Source organism: Prionailurus viverrinus, chromosome C1 (genome assembly GCF_022837055.1).
Source record: "Prionailurus viverrinus isolate Anna chromosome C1, UM_Priviv_1.0, whole genome shotgun sequence".
Lineage (NCBI taxonomy): Eukaryota > Metazoa > Chordata > Mammalia > Carnivora > Felidae > Prionailurus > Prionailurus viverrinus.
The window spans coordinates 181,683,037-181,699,083 of NC_062568.1; the positions used below are offsets into that span (position 1 = coordinate 181,683,037).

At 47.5% G+C, this 16,047-nt stretch overlaps 1 pseudogene; it reads left to right on the top strand.

The window, feature by feature from the left end:
* The first annotated feature begins 680 nt into the window (after positions 1-680).
* On the top strand, positions 681-15,448 carry LOC125171766 (60S ribosomal protein L17-like; annotated as a pseudogene).
* Positions 15,449-16,047: the final 599 nt, after the last annotated feature.

The window sequence follows — 16,047 nt, forward strand, 5'->3', positions numbered from 1 at the left end:
CAGGTATAGATATTACGTGTGGTAATATTATTACAATCATGGGAGGTAACCCCGAAGAGGGGGACGTTATTAAAACTTAAATCAGTGGTATTAGTATTTTTTTTTAAATGTGTTTCAATGCAACAGTAAAAATCAGATGGTGCGTGTGATAATTGGGGGGTGTTTAAGGTCTTTAGAAAAATCTGGTATGAGCACTGCGATCTTAAATGTGTAGAAGCATCGAGTGAGTCGGTAATCAGCGTGTTCATGCTGGTGGCAACTTCATTTTGACAAATCCTTCCATTGCGATTTGTATTTTGTGCAAGTCGTGTGTGACCGAGGGGAATGCCGATGGGTTCAGTGTATTAAAAGATGCTAAGTGCTTCGCAGAATTATAAGATCAATATGCCTGGATATTAAACAAAGTTCGGGGCGTAGTGAGTGTTCCTCTCAAAAGCTTCTGGACACATTTCTTCCTTTGGATTTTCCTATCCTGGCTCCGTAAAAGTTTCTGAATACAGATGTGCTTTGCTTGAAGAAAACTCAGCATGGGGCTCTGTGACTTCCGACCCCGACCAGTTCTATCCCTGGGTCGTCAGTTTTTTCAGGAAGGTCCAGTGTGTTTAAGCGGACAGTATCCTTCGATTCCCTCTGCTTAGCCTTCCTACGTGCATCCTGGTAGATCACCTGGCTTTGTCCACATGGAGCTCATCCTACCAGGACGTTCTGATGAAAGACTCAGCCAAGGATGCTGCCCCATCTGCTGGTCCCCACTAACAGGCTGGAGGCACACTCGGGAGCCGGGACTCTGGAGCCAGACAGATGGAAGTTTGAACCCCAGGTCTGCCACTTAAATCTGTGTGACCTACAGCTAATGATTCTGAGCTTGGCGATGATGGTAAAAATAGCTACTTCTCAATGGGTTTTGTTAGGATTAAATGAGCTAGTTCATGTATAGCGCTTGGCATTACTATTGACTTCTCAGTAAATATCCGAATTCTCCGTACTCAGTGAATCAGCTCAGATCCCACCTCCACCCACAAGGATCCCACTTATGGTCCCTATTGTCCGAATGACCCAAAATGATATGCCAGTTTTCACTCCGACCAAGAGCACCCGAGTTTGTCTTTTTGCAAACTGGAAACTGCAAATTTGGACTGTTGGTTAAGCCTACCGTTCCCTCTTTTTAGTTAGGGAGATTATTCTCTAGTCTGTGTCTCCGTTCCTTTTTCATGTTTCTTCCTCTGTCCTCGAGCCCTAGCACTGGTCGGTGAACTCACTGTCAGAGAAAACAGAAACTTCCAGAAGAGACTTCTGCAGGCATCCCATGCTGCTGCTGCATCTGTGGCCCTGGCCTCTGCCCACCCGCCCCACCCCCCTCCTGCCCCCTGGCTGGTTCCGTGGATGGAGGGCCTGTGTGTGTCTTTGGCAATGCCTCCACTCTTCAGCTGTGATGGAGCCCAGCCTCCTCACCCATGCAAACACTTCTGGCTCCTTCCCCCCTTCCCCCGCCCCCAATGGGCATCCATTCCGTGTACCCCCTCCTTCATTCCCAGGGGCCGGCAAAACATGCGGAAATGTGTCCCTTCTCTGCTCCCTGTCGCAGCAGAGCTTCTTAAAGAGAAGGATGTTGTCTCCATTTCTTCTTCTCCCCTGAGCTCTCGAACCCTCTCGATTCAGGCGTTTGCCCTGATGGACAGTGCTGTCACCAAGGTCATCAGTGACCACCCCATCGCCACGGCCACAGGTCAATCCTCAGTCTCGCCATCCTCGATCTTTTAGTGGTCTTTGGCACAGCTGCTCTCTCCCTTCTCCCGAAATGCTTCTCTCTCTGCCTTCCAGGACACCCTGGTCTCCCCATCTCCCACTGGGCCCCCACTCTCAGTCTCCATCTCCGGTCCCCTGCATCTCCCAGCCTCTGAATGCTGCAGGGCTCAGGCCTTGGAGCTTTTCTTTCTTCCCCTCTTGCTTGGTGGGCTCATCCAGTGGAGTTTGAAATGCCATCTGCACACTGAAAACTCCCAAGTCTTGCCCCTGGCTCAGGATTCTCTCCTGGACTCTGCCTTAGACGTCCAGATTCCTATGAGACATTTGCAGAAGACCGGCTATTAAACATCTCAAATGTAGAGTGTCCCGAGTGAACTCTTGATCTTGCCCTGGAAACCTGCTCTTTCTCCTCTGAGTGGATGCTTACTCCCGCCTTCTGGTTGCTCAGGCCAGTATCCCGGGACTGGGAGCCACGGTTGCCCCTCACTTTCTCTCACACGTCACCTCCAGTGCTTTATAAATCCTGTTGTGTCTACCTTCAAACGTACCCGGATGTGACCATGCCTCTCCGCGTCCCCCGCCTGCTGATCTACCCTCACGGTCTCTCAGGCGGGTTCTTGTGCGAGCCCCATTCCACCCTTGCTCCCTAGCGCAGAGACCGGGATGAGGCCTGGTTAGCACCTCACTCAGACCTCATCATTCCTCTGTTCAGAGCCCTCCATGGCTCTGTCGCATGCAGCATGAGAGCCAAAATCCTTGTGATGGCCTCCGTGGCCCTACTAGGCTGGTCCCTGCTGCTCTCTGACCTCATCTGCTGGCTGTCCCCACCCTGCTCTGCTTTTGTTTGTTTGTTTTTTAATTTTGTAAATTTTTTTATTATTTATTTTCGAGAGAGACAGACAGAGAGAGACAGAGAGAGAGAGACAGACAGAGTATGACGCTTGGACAGCTCTTCCCCTAAGTGGCGAGAGGCGGTCTCTGAAAATGGTTCGCTCGCTATTCCCTTGACCCAGAAAACCCTACACCATCATGCAAATCAAGAGGTTCAAATCTTTGTGTGCACTTTAATTTTTTTAATGCTTTTATTCATTTTTGAGAGACAGAAAGAGTGTGAGTGGGGGAGGGGCAGAGAGCGAGGGAGATAGAATCCGAAGCAGGCTCAGAGCCTGACGTGGGGCTCAAACTCACAAACCGTGAGATCATGAGCTGAGCTGAAGTCGGAGGCTTAACCGACTGAGTCGCCTGGGCGCCCCGTTTGTTTGTTCTTTTTTTTTTTTTTTTTTAAATCAACGTCTATTTATTTTGGGGACAGAGAGAGACAGAGCATGAACGGGGGAGGGGCAGAGAGAGAGGGAGACACAGAATCGGAAACAGGCTCCAGGCTCTGAGCCATCAGCCCAGAGCCCGACGCGGGGCTCGAACTCCCGGACCGCGAGATCGTGACCTGGCTGAAGTCGGACGCCTAACCGACTGCACCACCCAGGCGCCCCTGTTTGTTCTTTAAGAGAATCACATGGTGGCTTTATTCTTCTTGCTACTTAAAAAAGGTGATGTGTTGACGGTTTGGGTGGTTAACATCAGACGGGGAAGACCAAGTCCACACCTTGTCCTGCATCACCTGCCACCATGGGAGTCTTCTTGGTTGTCACTTGCACCCACAGTGACAGAATAGGTCCCTGGGTAGAGGTCCTTAGAGATGTTGGGAGCAGGTTGGGATGACTCTGGAGCACACTCTGATGCTTGATAGGCGCCTCCAACACCAAGGGATGTGTCTTTATTCTGACCATTCCCCATGTTCCAGCCCAAGGGCAGCTCCGGTTTCCCTCTGTGATCACCATAAATATGGTTGCCCCTCTTTCCTTTCTCCACGGAGAAGAGACGGAGGGCTGGCTGCCGGCCGTCTTTCTCAGGAGGGCAGATCCAGGGAAAGCATCCTTGGGCTCTCTCTGGCCTCCTTGCTGTTCTTGACCATATTGGAGATGCTCCATCTTGGGGCTTGCCTCTCTGTCTCATCCCTTCAGCTCCCTTCCCTGCGCCTCTGCTCTGTCTGCATTGGCTTGCTTCCTGGCTGTTTGCTCAAAATGCCAGGCTCACTCCCTCACTACCTCAGGGCCTTTGCACTTGCTATCCCATGCAACTTGCTCCTGTACATTGGGAGTTTTATGGTCTCAGTGAGGCTTTACCTGACCCCTGTATTTAAAATTAGAACTCTCATCTCCTGATACTTTCTGTTTTCCGTCACTGCATTGTTTATCTGTTTCTCTCAACTCCCATCCCTGTTGGAAGGTAACTCCACGAGGCTCAAGATTTTAAAACTGCTCATCTCTGTCTATTTTTAAAATAATCATTTCTAAAACCAAGGCACACAGCAGGCACTCAAAATACTCATTGAATAAATGAATGAATGAAGTTAACTGAGCTTAGTTAACTTCTGTGACAGGCAAGAATTTTTCGAACTATAATTACTTTCAATTAATTGGTCAAAACCAGAGTTTTAAAAGCTGGTTTTTTTTGTGTTTGGTATAATTAGTGTTCTTTTTTTGACGAGACCTTGTACAATAGACAAGGATCACATTGTCACGAGATTAAAAAAGGCTGAAAAGAAACACTTTTAATTTTAAGTGGATGAAATAAGACTTCTTCCTCTCTTCTCCGAGTCCTGTATAGATTGCAAATTGTTTTGAGAGAAGAATCATAAAATTAACATTGCATTTGAATTCCTGAAGCCAGACACATGGCGTCATTAAAAAAAAATCGTGGCTTGAGTACATTGTGAGAGATTTGGGGTTTCTCCCAGGGGGGAAATGGTTTGACTGAGGTCATGTTTTCAGAAAAGACCACTGGGTGGCATGGGTCACTGAACCTCAAAGGTGGCCTGGCAGAGTTGGTGTGGAGGGGTGGGGAGGAGCGGGACAGGGAGAGCTTCTCTGTCTTCCAGCTTCCGAAATGGCCTTAACTTTTTATTGCTTTTCATGTCTTCGAAAGCAATAATACATCAGCATTCAAATAATACAGAAAGGTAGTCTATACACGGTGATAGTTCCCCATAAGGTCCCCAAGCCACCACCATCAGCTTGAAATTACCCTCCGTGTGTAGACACACACGGACCCACACAGACACGAGTCACACTGCAGGTATCATTTGCTAACCTGCTATTTGCCTTCTGGTCTCTTATGGGAACTTTTCCATGTCTATAAATGGTACAACATCATTCTAACCATGGCATAATATTCCACAGATGAATGGACCATGTGTCATGCTTTATTTAACTCCCTCCTAATGGACATTTGGGTTGTTTCTTTGGGATACATTTCTATACGTTGCCCTCCGAAGTATGGTATCAGGTTTTTTAAAATCTTCACCAACATGTGGGCAAAGCCCATTTCCTCACTTTCTCACCAGTAATGTGTTTTAGCATCTTTTCTTTCCAGGAGGAAGAGAATCAGGAGTGGAGAATCAGGCTGGAGTCAGGAGAGTTCAGGAGCTCACGAGAGTCAGCAGGAATTCCAGAACATGACGGGCAGGGCATTTGAGAAACAGTGTGGGGACGATGGAGACACCACCGACCTGGCCCCTCATCTAGTCCCAGCAGAAAGAATTCCGGTTCTCGATTCTTTTCACACGGTAACTCACAGCTGTCCTCTCTAGTGGCCTGCTGCTTGATCTAAAGACACGTTCCTCAGCAGGGCCTACAAGGCCCTCCGGTGTGGCCGTGACCCCTCCATCCTTAATTTGCACCATACTCCCGCCACATGTTCCACATTTCCGTTTCTCAAATGGGTGCACTGGGCAGTCTTTACCACTTCCCAGTCCCATCCCAGTGCAGTTAAGGGTTCTGCTTCCCATTCTTCCCCAGGCCCCTCTGAGAGCCAGGAACACCACCCTATGCTTGGGAGATTATGTATGACCTGGATTGTTGACCAAGGGGCAGCTCCAATGACAGTCAGCACAACTCTGGGGTCCAGAAGAGTGTCCTACTTCTGGATCATCATGCGTGACCGGCAGGAGCCGTCAGTGAAAGCCCCTTTCCGGAGAATGGTGATAGCCGTGTGTATATGGCCCAGGGCTGGCCCTATGGTGGTCTTTGAGCCTTGGCTTGGCTTCCACACTGCCTTGCCATTGCCCAGGACCCACCAATATCGTCCATGGAGGACGGCTCGTGGCCCAGCTGCCCTCCCCCACTGGGTGCCCAGGGGAGATGTGGTTGATCTCTTCTCTCCCTTCTCCATTCCACAGCTGAAGCTTAAGTTCTACATCCTTTCCTTTCAAAGTCTCAAGAGAAGCTCTTTTTTTTTTTCTCCCAGTAAAACCCAATTCTTGCAAATAATAAATTCTGGCTTTCAAAATTACTGTTTCTGACATGGGGTTCAACCAAAAGGCTATTTTAAGAAGTTGAAAAATAGAGCATTAAATATTTATCTTTGCATTCCTGATAGAAAAATCCTAATTATCTTTGCAGCAACCAGGATGCTTCTGACTGGTTTTTGAAACTTTACAGGTAAGGAAATATGAAAAAAAAGGACAAAAGGTAATTATGGCTATATGCGCTCACGTGACAGGCAACTTTCATCTTATTACAGGGCCTTTGCACATGCTCTGGCTTGCTTACTTCTCTCATGATGATGCTCCAAAGCTTCCTTCATATCTCAGTGCAAGGATCACCCCCTCAGGCAAGCTGACTGTCTATCCTCTGGTTCCATGGCCTCCGAGCACCACATACTCCCCTTCCTTAACATTCATCAGAGTTACAATTTTACATGTGTTTCACGGTGTTACGATCAAATCTATCTCACCGCTAGACTGAGCTCCAAGAGGATGAGGTCCGAATCTCTTTTCCCGTCCTGTTTGTCTCCAGTATTTCACACAACGCCTGGCTTATTCTTGATACAAGAAAAAGAATGAGTGAATAACAATCACAGACCTTACCTGTGATCACAACAGCCTTGGAATCAGCCATGGCGGTAGTACTTACACCACAGAAATCAGCAGATTTCTAACGAGCCACATCTCGTTTGCTTCTCCTTACCTCCATCTGTTACATGTTTACCAGTTCACCCCTGGGCACATCTGATTTCTGGACCTTTTCCTCCTTAATGTCTGTATCCACTTCCACACTTTTGATGCAATGTTACATAATCTTAATACGCCCATGGTCAGTTCTTTGTCAAATTTCCTTCTAATTAGCATGCATTCTTTATTCTATGCAGGCGTGCAATGTAAAATCAACCCGAATTGAAATGTGTGATACTTGAATGACTGCTGTGATAGAACCTAAGGACTTCGCTGCAGATCATTTCGCCAAAGTGTGTTGGGATTTCAGGGAGCACAAAGGCAGAAGGCAGACTTCACAGTTTTCTTTGCTAAGAAACCACAGGTGGGCTTATTTGGTGGCAGCATGATGACACAAGACAGGCAGTGAGCGGAGGGACAGGAGAGCTCCACTCCGTGTTCCATTCTACCATGTAAGGGCTGTGCAGCTCTGGGAAGTCACCTAGTCTCTCTGGTTCTTCTCCCTAAGTGAAACACGACAGGGTGGAGTTTAATGGTTCAATTGTAGGTTTCATTGAAAAAAGGTGTGGGCAAACAAAGTTAACCACGTAGCCTCCAGGTCGAGGAGAAAAGTGGAAGGACGTGCTTAGCACAGATGGGTGGACAGGTGACACTCTGGGGGAAACCAGAGCACAGGTGTGAAAGAGGCCACTCTGCCAGGGCTGCTTCTGAGTCCCTGGGGGCAGGCAGCGTGGGGCGGGGCTTGGAGTGTTGGGGGCGGGGGGAACCGCTGTGTGCCAAACTCTCAGCCGGGTGCTTTGTCTCTTAACTCACTCCGAATGTTCCTGCCCCCCAAGAGGTAGTATTATCTCCAGGATGGGAGTAGGAGAACCAGGAAGGGGGACTCCAGCTTGACGTGAGGGTGACAGTCTGGTAAGTGGGAAGTTTAAAGTGATACATCAAGATACAGGTCACAGTGAGGGGCCAGTCCCAGATGTCCATTTTCAAGGGTGATACTATCACACTGGCTCGTTGGCTCTTAATGCCCTCACCCGGGTCGGGGGTACTAAAAGGTCACACTGTAACCACTGGTGGAGAGGAGTTTTAGAGCGAGCTGTAGGTGTGCTGTAGGGGGCCCCCAACAGCCCCCTTATTACCCCGTTGGTAAGAAAAATTGGACCAACGTTTGGTTGGTTTTATTATGATTAAAAAAATTTTTTTTAATGTTCTTATTTATTTTTGAGAGAGACAGACAGAGTACAAGAGGGGGAGGGGCAGAGAGAGAGGGAGACACAGAATCCGAAGCAGGCTCCAGGCTCCGAGCCATCGGCACAGAACCCGACACGGGGCTCGAACTCGTGACCTGTGAGATCACGCCCTGAGCCCAAGTCGGACGCTTAACCGACTGAGCCCCCAGGTGCCTCGGTTTTGTTATGATTTTTAAATTCTCTACCACTACTGCACCTCCTCACTGACCCAGCTTTGGCGAAAGCTCCCTCTGCCCGTCCACCTCAGTATGCTGCTGTGAAATTTCCTTACGTCCAGAGAGAAGGGCTATTCAGAAACTTAATTTATGCCCCTGCAGTCTGGGGATGGTGGTGGGCTGGGGTCTGATTCCCATCTGAGAAATCTATGGGGAAGGGGGAAGGGGAGGCTGGCCAGCCGGGATGAGAGGGGCACTCAGCGCAAAGGAGTGTTTTGCTCACACCAGCTCTGGGCCCAGAACCCAAGCGGCCTCAGATGGAGTCATGCTAGGTCCCATCTGGTTGGTCTGCTGGAGGAACAAAGACAGCAGGGTTGCTTGACCAAGAGAATGGCAGATGAGAGTCCCTCCGTGATGGGGGGCGGGTAGGGGGCCAATCCCTGAAGAAGAAACTACAGAACCACACTCATGAAAGGAAAGGCCAACTTTAGACACCTGGCTGTCCCCAGAGAACCCAGAGGATGCACAGTGCCCACCAAATAGGAAATGTTCTGTGTCTTCAACGCCCAGCTTGGAGCCCAGCATGGGGCTTCACCTCACGACCGTGAGATCATGACCTGAGCCAAAATCAAGTCAGATGCTTAACAGACTGAGCCACCCACGTGCCCCTAAAAGGGAGAACTCTTTGCCCCACTAGGTCCCAAGCATCAACAGCACAGGGTTGGCACCTGTGTTGCTCATCAAAGCATCTTCGACACCTGGCACAGCATCTGGCTTTTACCAGGTAGTCCATAAATCTCTGTTGAATGAATTGGTAAGCGTGAATAAAGCTGATTGGGCTGCGTTGCGGAAGGGTGAGTTTCTTGCGGTGAGCACAATGGAAGCAGGTGGTCCCTGCGGTGGGCTTGCAGAGGGTCCTGCTTTACTTGGAAATTGGCCAGATGGCACCTACATTTCCTTTCTGCACTCTGGGTTCATGGCCTCGCTCTGGCATGGGCTACTGTTCCCGTAGGGAGTTCGCACCTAAACCCAGGATAAGCCCAGGGCTTAGAAAGGGTGTGCTTTCTGCTTCTGCTGTTGCTTTTTAGCAAAAATGAAATCATTGAGCAAAGTGCCAATCTTTGTGTTTGGTGTTTACACATTTTCCCTCTTATCCCTGAAACAAACCTGAAACGCAGGTATTACTTTCAATCCTTTCAATCCTTTCAAACCTTTCAAACCTCAGAAAGGTTAAGTGATTTACCCAAGGTCGTTACTCCAGCTAGTAAGTGGCCAAGGTGGGATTCCAAGGCAGGATGATTCTTTTTATTTTTTTTTTTATTTTTTATTATTTTTTTTTTTCAACGTTTTTTATTTATTTTTGGGACAGAGAGAGACAGAGCATGAACACGGGAGGGGCAGAGAGAGAGGGAGACACAGAATCGGAAACAGGCTCCGGGCTCCGAGCCATCAGCCCAGAGCCCGACGCGGGGCTCGAACTCACGGACTGCGAGATCGTGACCTGGCTGAAGTCGGACGCTTAACCGACTGCGCCACCCAGGCGCCCCAGGATGATTCTTTTTAGGTGATGGGGTGTGGGTTCTGTGAGACTCTCCCCCTCCTGATTAGTGAGGTGGGAAGCTTTCTCAGGCACGTGGGCCAAATGTTCAGATGGTTTGGGGAGAAATCCCATGTGGTTTTAGGATTGGAGGAGGCAGATTTTGAGAGGAAAGAGGGTAGACATTCAAAGTGCTTGGGGCCCAAGGAAAGAAAAGGTACGGGAGGACTCAAGCCCTTTATCTGCCTTTGCAGGTGGGCGTTGGGGCATGCTGATGGCTGCGGACTCGGGACGAGGAGCTAAAGCCCAGTGTGTAGTAGGATCTCTGAGTTTTGAGGAGTGGCCAGTGGGTTTCTCCAGGCCTGAGAACGCGGATTGTCACTGGTAGTCCCTAATCCCTCACTCCAAAGGGAACCACTCTGCTCCTTTCCAACCATAGAGAGCTTTGCGTGGTTTTGAAATTTCTACAAATGGGGTGACGCGGTGTGTACGTTTTGTGTATTGGGCTTCTTCTGTTCAGCTTTACGTTTGTGAGGTCCATCTATGCTGCAGCCGGCTCATTTTCATTGCCAGACGTGATTTCATCACAGGGATTTGCCGCTCTTTGTTTTTTCCACGCTGCCAATAAACATTTTCTCCCCATCTGGGGCTGTGACAAAAAAAATGCTGCAGACGTTCCTGTACACATCTTTTGGTGCATATATGTCCATTTTCTCTTGTGTATATCTAGAAATGCAATTATTGGGTCCTCGCGCCTGCATATGTTCAATTTTACTAGATGCCACAAAACAGGTTTCTGAAGTGAGTATACCAATTTACACATCCACGAACAGTGCATAAAGATTTATTCACATCTTTGCCAATACTTGGTAATAGTCAGCCTATCATCTATCTCTCTCTCTCTGTCTATATACCTATCTATCTATCCATCCATCCATCCATCCATCCATTGTGTTCTGAGAGTCTTTACCATAAAGAAGGTTGGATATTGTCAAAAGTCTTTTTCTGTGTTAACTGAGATCATTGTATGGGTTTTTCTTCTTGGTTTTATTAATGTGATGGGTTACATTGATTAATTTTCTTACGTTGCACCTCCCTTGCATTCCTGGGATAAATCCCTCTTGGTTATGGTCAATAATCCTTTCAACGCTGTCGGATTGGATTTGCTAATTTGTGTTAAGGATTTTGCATCTCTAGTCATAAGTGACACTGGTCTATAATTTCCTTTATTTTGGGGGGGATGTCTTTGGCTTTGGTATCGGGGTCATGCTGGCCTCATAGAATGAGTTAGGAAGCGTTCCCTCTTCTTTAATTTTTTGAAAGAGTTTGAGACAGATTGGTGTTAATTCTGTAAATATTTGGTGGATTTAACCAGTAGATTATTCTGGGCCTGTGGTTTTCTCTGTGGGAAGTTGTCTTTTTTTTTTTTTTAATACTATTACTAATTTAATATCTTTACTTGTTACAGGTTTTTTCAGATATTTTGTTTCTTCTTGAGTCAATTTTGGTAGTCTGTGTTTTTCTAGGAATTTGCCCATTTCATCTGGGTTATCCCAAGATTTAGCTGATCTTTGTGTGCAGTGTTATACAGCCATTTAAAATGATCCTATAGGGGCGCCTGGGTGGCTCACTTGGTTAAGTGTCTGACTTCAGCTCAGGTCATGGTCTCCCAGTTTGTGAGTTCAAGCCCTGCATCCGGCTCTCTGCTAACATCCTGGAGCCTGCTTCAGATTCTGTGTCTCCCTCTCTCTCTGCCCTCCTCTGTTCGTGCTCTGTCTCTCTCTAAAATAAATAAACATTTAAAAATTAAAAAAAATTTAAATGGTCCTGTAAACAAGTATTAAATGATAGGGGAAAATGTTCACACTATATTGTTAAATGAAAAAGCCAGATTAAAAAATAATATTACATTCTGATTCTTCCATGTGTGTAGAAATCATATAATATATATCTATATATGTTTAGAAAAGAGCAACCTAGATGACCATGTTCAGGGAGATTAGCAAGGGGTGATGGAATTTTGGGTGTTTTTTCTTACAGGGTAATATTTATAGTTTTCTTTGGGCTTCTCTGTATTTTCTAAAATTTCTCAAATATGCCATTTTTGTAATAGGAAATAAATGATAAAAGTTATTTTTTAAATTTAATTTAAGTTCATTCACTTGGGTTAAGGTTCTGTATCTTCACTGTAACCCATGATTCCAATCAATGTTCAGGCTGTGATCCCTCAGTAGAGCTCTAATCTGTTAGATAATTAATTGTCACCTTGGAAAGAGGTGAGTCAGGCAGCATGGTCCTAAGAGAACTGGACAGGCTGATTTGGGTTTCTTTCTTTCTTTCTTTTTTTTAAACTTTTTCTTTTTTAAGTAATCTCTACACCCAACGTGGTTTGAACTCACGACCCCAGATCAAGAGTCACATGCTCCACCAACTGTGCCAGCCAGATTGGTTTTGAGGAGGAAGATGGAAAAGGTGGTGGGGTACTGAGGAGGCAGGACTGAGCTTGGTCCTGGTAAGGTCTAGGCAGTTAGAAACCAGGACAGTGGGCTGGAGAGGGGCAGGTGGGAGGGGAGGGAGAAGGACTTTACAACTTTGTTTATAACAAGTCCTAATATCAGTGCATGTCTGGAATTTGTGGGTCCTGAGTTTATACAATCCAGGGTGCCCTCATTCAGAAAAATGACTCACAGATATAAAGTTAAGGACTCAAGTGTTTTCTTAGAAGGAAAAAAAAAAAAAGAAAGAAAGAAAGAAATCGCAGGATGCCCCTGGGTGGCTCAGTCGGTTAAGCGTCTAACTCTTGATTTCGGCTCAAGTCATGATCTCATGGTTTGTGAGTCTGAGTCCTCTGTCAGGCTCTGTGCTGACAGCTCAGAGCCTGGAGCCTGCTTGGGATTCTGTGTCTCCCTCTCTCTCTGCCCCTCCCTAGCTCGTGCTCTGTCTCTCTCTCTCAAAAATAAATAAACATTAAAAAAGAAATCCCAACAAATTGCTGGGTCCAGGAGCGCCAGGGCCCTTTCTTCTGCAAGGCCAGAAATGCCTATACGCTGTTTCTGATTATCACCTGGCTTCCCCTCCCCTTCGGGAACCTTCTTCCACTCCCAGCACCTCCAGTCTCAGCAGCTTCGTGGGAACTCTGCTTCTAATGGTCTTTTTCACTGCAAGCCTTTCCAAGCCTTGTCCTGGTTGGTTCTCACACTCCTGGGTCATACAACTACTGGACAGCAGCGACTATGAATTCTTGTAGGCTTATCTTGCCTGTGGGCTGCTCATACCTCAAGCTGTTCCCTTCTCTTAAAGCAGAGGCTTTTTCTTTCTTTCTTTTTTTTCTTTTTTTCTTTTTTTCTTTTTTTTTCTTTCTTTCCTGCTCTTCCTGGAAGAAGAAGGGAAACTGAAATTAGGATTTGCGAAAGGAGATCTACGATTCTGCCCCAAACAAAGGCTGTGGAAAATATGTAAATCGTATTTATTCATTTCCCCCCCCCCGCCCCCCGCCGCCGATGTTATCGTGGGTGATTCGGAATTTATGGCAAGTGTCAAACCTTGATTTCTCCAGTGGGGAAATTGTAGGTCAAGGGGGTCACACAGATAGGCCCAAGATTTGTAGTTTATATTTAGGTCTAATACACAGGCGAGCATTCCAAGTGCTCAGGGAAAATGTCACTAGAAAATATATTTCTCTGGATGGTAGATTTCCAAGTATTACTGAGTATCATGTGCCATTTTTTTTGTTTTTAATCTGAGAAATTCAACCTGCAGAGCACACATTTATTACTTAAGCCTCAGAGCACTTCAGTGGAGAAGGTTCAGCAAACATCTTTGCTGCACAGGTGAGAGAAAAACTGAAGCATGATGAGGTTGCAGGGACACATCCAGCGAAGCTCAGATATCAAGCAGGCTCCTGTCGGTCTCTGCCTCTTCTCCCTTCTCTGTTCGGCTGCTCAGGAGAGAAAGAGCGAGGATGGTTGTGTGAGCAGCTCTTTGGGCCAGTTAAGGCGGGACGCCTGGAACCTTCCGCTCTTGCTCTTCTTGGCACTCTCTTAGTTGTGAGGAACAGAATCCAGTTGACTGAGCCCAACCTGGAAAGGGGAACTTTGCCACAACACTCTAGGGGTGTCTCATGGAACTCCAGAGTGGGAACGGAGCCACCTGTGGAAGATCCGTGGAAGACTCCGGACGTTCTTTCCCTCCATCCCTCGCCTCGGTTTCGGTCTTCATCACTGGTGACAAACATTCTCTATCTCTTCCATTCGTGGTAGAGAACATGGCTTCTGAGTTTCAGCTCCAGGCAGAGACTGGCTCGCTGGAGTTCTCTGTGCCAGTCAGGGAGAATCTGATTGTCCCAGGGACAGGCGGTCTTCCCCGGTCCCATCCTGTGCTGTCCCACAGTCTAAATGTGACTGCCAGCAGCCTGCCCTGGGAGATCCAAGGCAGTTCCAAGAAAAAGGGGAGGGAGGGGCGCCTGGGTGGCTCAGTCGGTTGAGCGCCAACTTCGGCTCAGGTCACGATCTTGCGGTCCGTGAGTTCAAGCCCCGCATCGCATCGGGCCCCTGTGCTGACAGCTCGGAGCCCGGAGCCTGTTTCAGATTCTGTGTCTCCCTCTCTCTGACCCTCCCCCGTTCATGCTCAGTCTCTCTCTGTCTCAAAAATAAATAAATATTAAAAAAAAAAAAAAGAAAGAAAAAGGGGAGGGGTTGTTAAGAGCTGGGCCAGTCATCCCCAAAATGCTTATTTTAGGTGGAAATTTTATGAGAGCACTGAAGGCCTCATTAAGGTCTGCCTTGGGGACATCAATCTTCACTTTAATCAAAATGGCACAGCAGCCCCTCCCTCAGAAGACTGCCCAGTCCTTATTCTGCTTTGTGAACATTCATAATGTATAAAGAGCACTGGCAGCAGCCGTGCCTTTAAGATGCTTGGACAGCTCTTCCCCTAAGTGGCGAGAGGCGGTCTCTGAAAATGGTTCGCTTGCTATTCCCTTGACCCAGAAAACCCTACACCATCATGCAAATCAAGAGGTTCAAATCTCTGTGTTCACTTTAACTTTTTAAAAATGTTTTTACTCATTTTTGAGAGACAGAGAAAGAGTGTGAGCCGGGGAAGGGCAGAGAGAGAGAGAGAGAGATAGAATCCGAAGCAGGCTCCAGGCTCGGAGCGGTCAGCACAGAGCCCGACGTGGGGCTCAAACTCACACACCGTGCGATCATGAGCTGAGCCGAAGTTGGACACTTAACTGACTGAGCCACCAGGGTGCCCCTGTGTTCACTTTAAGAACACACGTGAAACTGCTAGGGCCATCGAGGGTATGCATATCCAAAAAGCCACCAAGTATCTGAAAGATGTCACTTTGTAGACACAGCGTGTGCCATTCCGTGTCACTGCAGTGGTGGAGTTGGTAGGTGTGGGTGTGCCCAGGCCAAACCGTGGGGCTGGACACGGGGTCGGTGGCCCAAAAAGAGCGCTGAATGTTTACTGCACGTGCTTAAACATGCAGAGAAGAAGGCTGAGCTTAAGGGTTTAGATGTAGATTCTCTGGTTATTGGGCACATCCAGGTGAACAAAAGCCCCCAAGCTGCGGCGCAGAACTTACAGGGCTCGTGGTCGGTTCCACCCCCACGTGAGCTCTCCTGCCACGCGGAGATGGTCCTTACTGGGAAAGAGCAGCTAGTCCCCAAACCGGGAGAGGAGGTTGCAGAAGAAAAAGAGATCCCAGAAGAAGCTGGAGAAACAGACACTTATGGCCTGGGAATAAATGCCTAAAGTAAATGCAAATAGAAGTAAAAAAAGAAAAAAAATGCTTAGACACCCTTTAAAGGAGGTTGTCCTGGTCCCTCAAAGTGCGAGGCGCAACTGCCTTCAATAACAGTGGCCTGGAGGGGGCTGGATAAGATTCTTTGAAAAACTTCATAAGGCAAGCAGAATTTATGTTATGACTTCTAATAAATACTGCTGAGGCATGGGAACACAATGTGGATGAGCTATCATCCCTGCGGTCGAGGAACTTAGTCTACTGGGGGTAAAACAGATGCATAAAGAGGATATTAAGATACATTGTGGCAGGTGTTAGGTGCAAGGTGTACGTGAGGAGGGGAAGATGGAAGGGACAGTGGGGACACCACAGAGAGGCACCTCATCAGACTTGGGGTGAGGGGCATGACTTGGAGAGATGGGGAAGGGTGGTGGTGGTTAGGGGGCAATTTCTGAGAAGCAAGGATATCTGAGTTGAGTCTTGAAGACACAGAGGATGTCTGGGCTAGTGAGGAGGGAGATGAGAATGTCTAGAAGAGTAAGTCAGAGAAATTGGATTAATCCCACAAAAAGGCATATGCCGGTAGCTTTCAGTATAGGTAA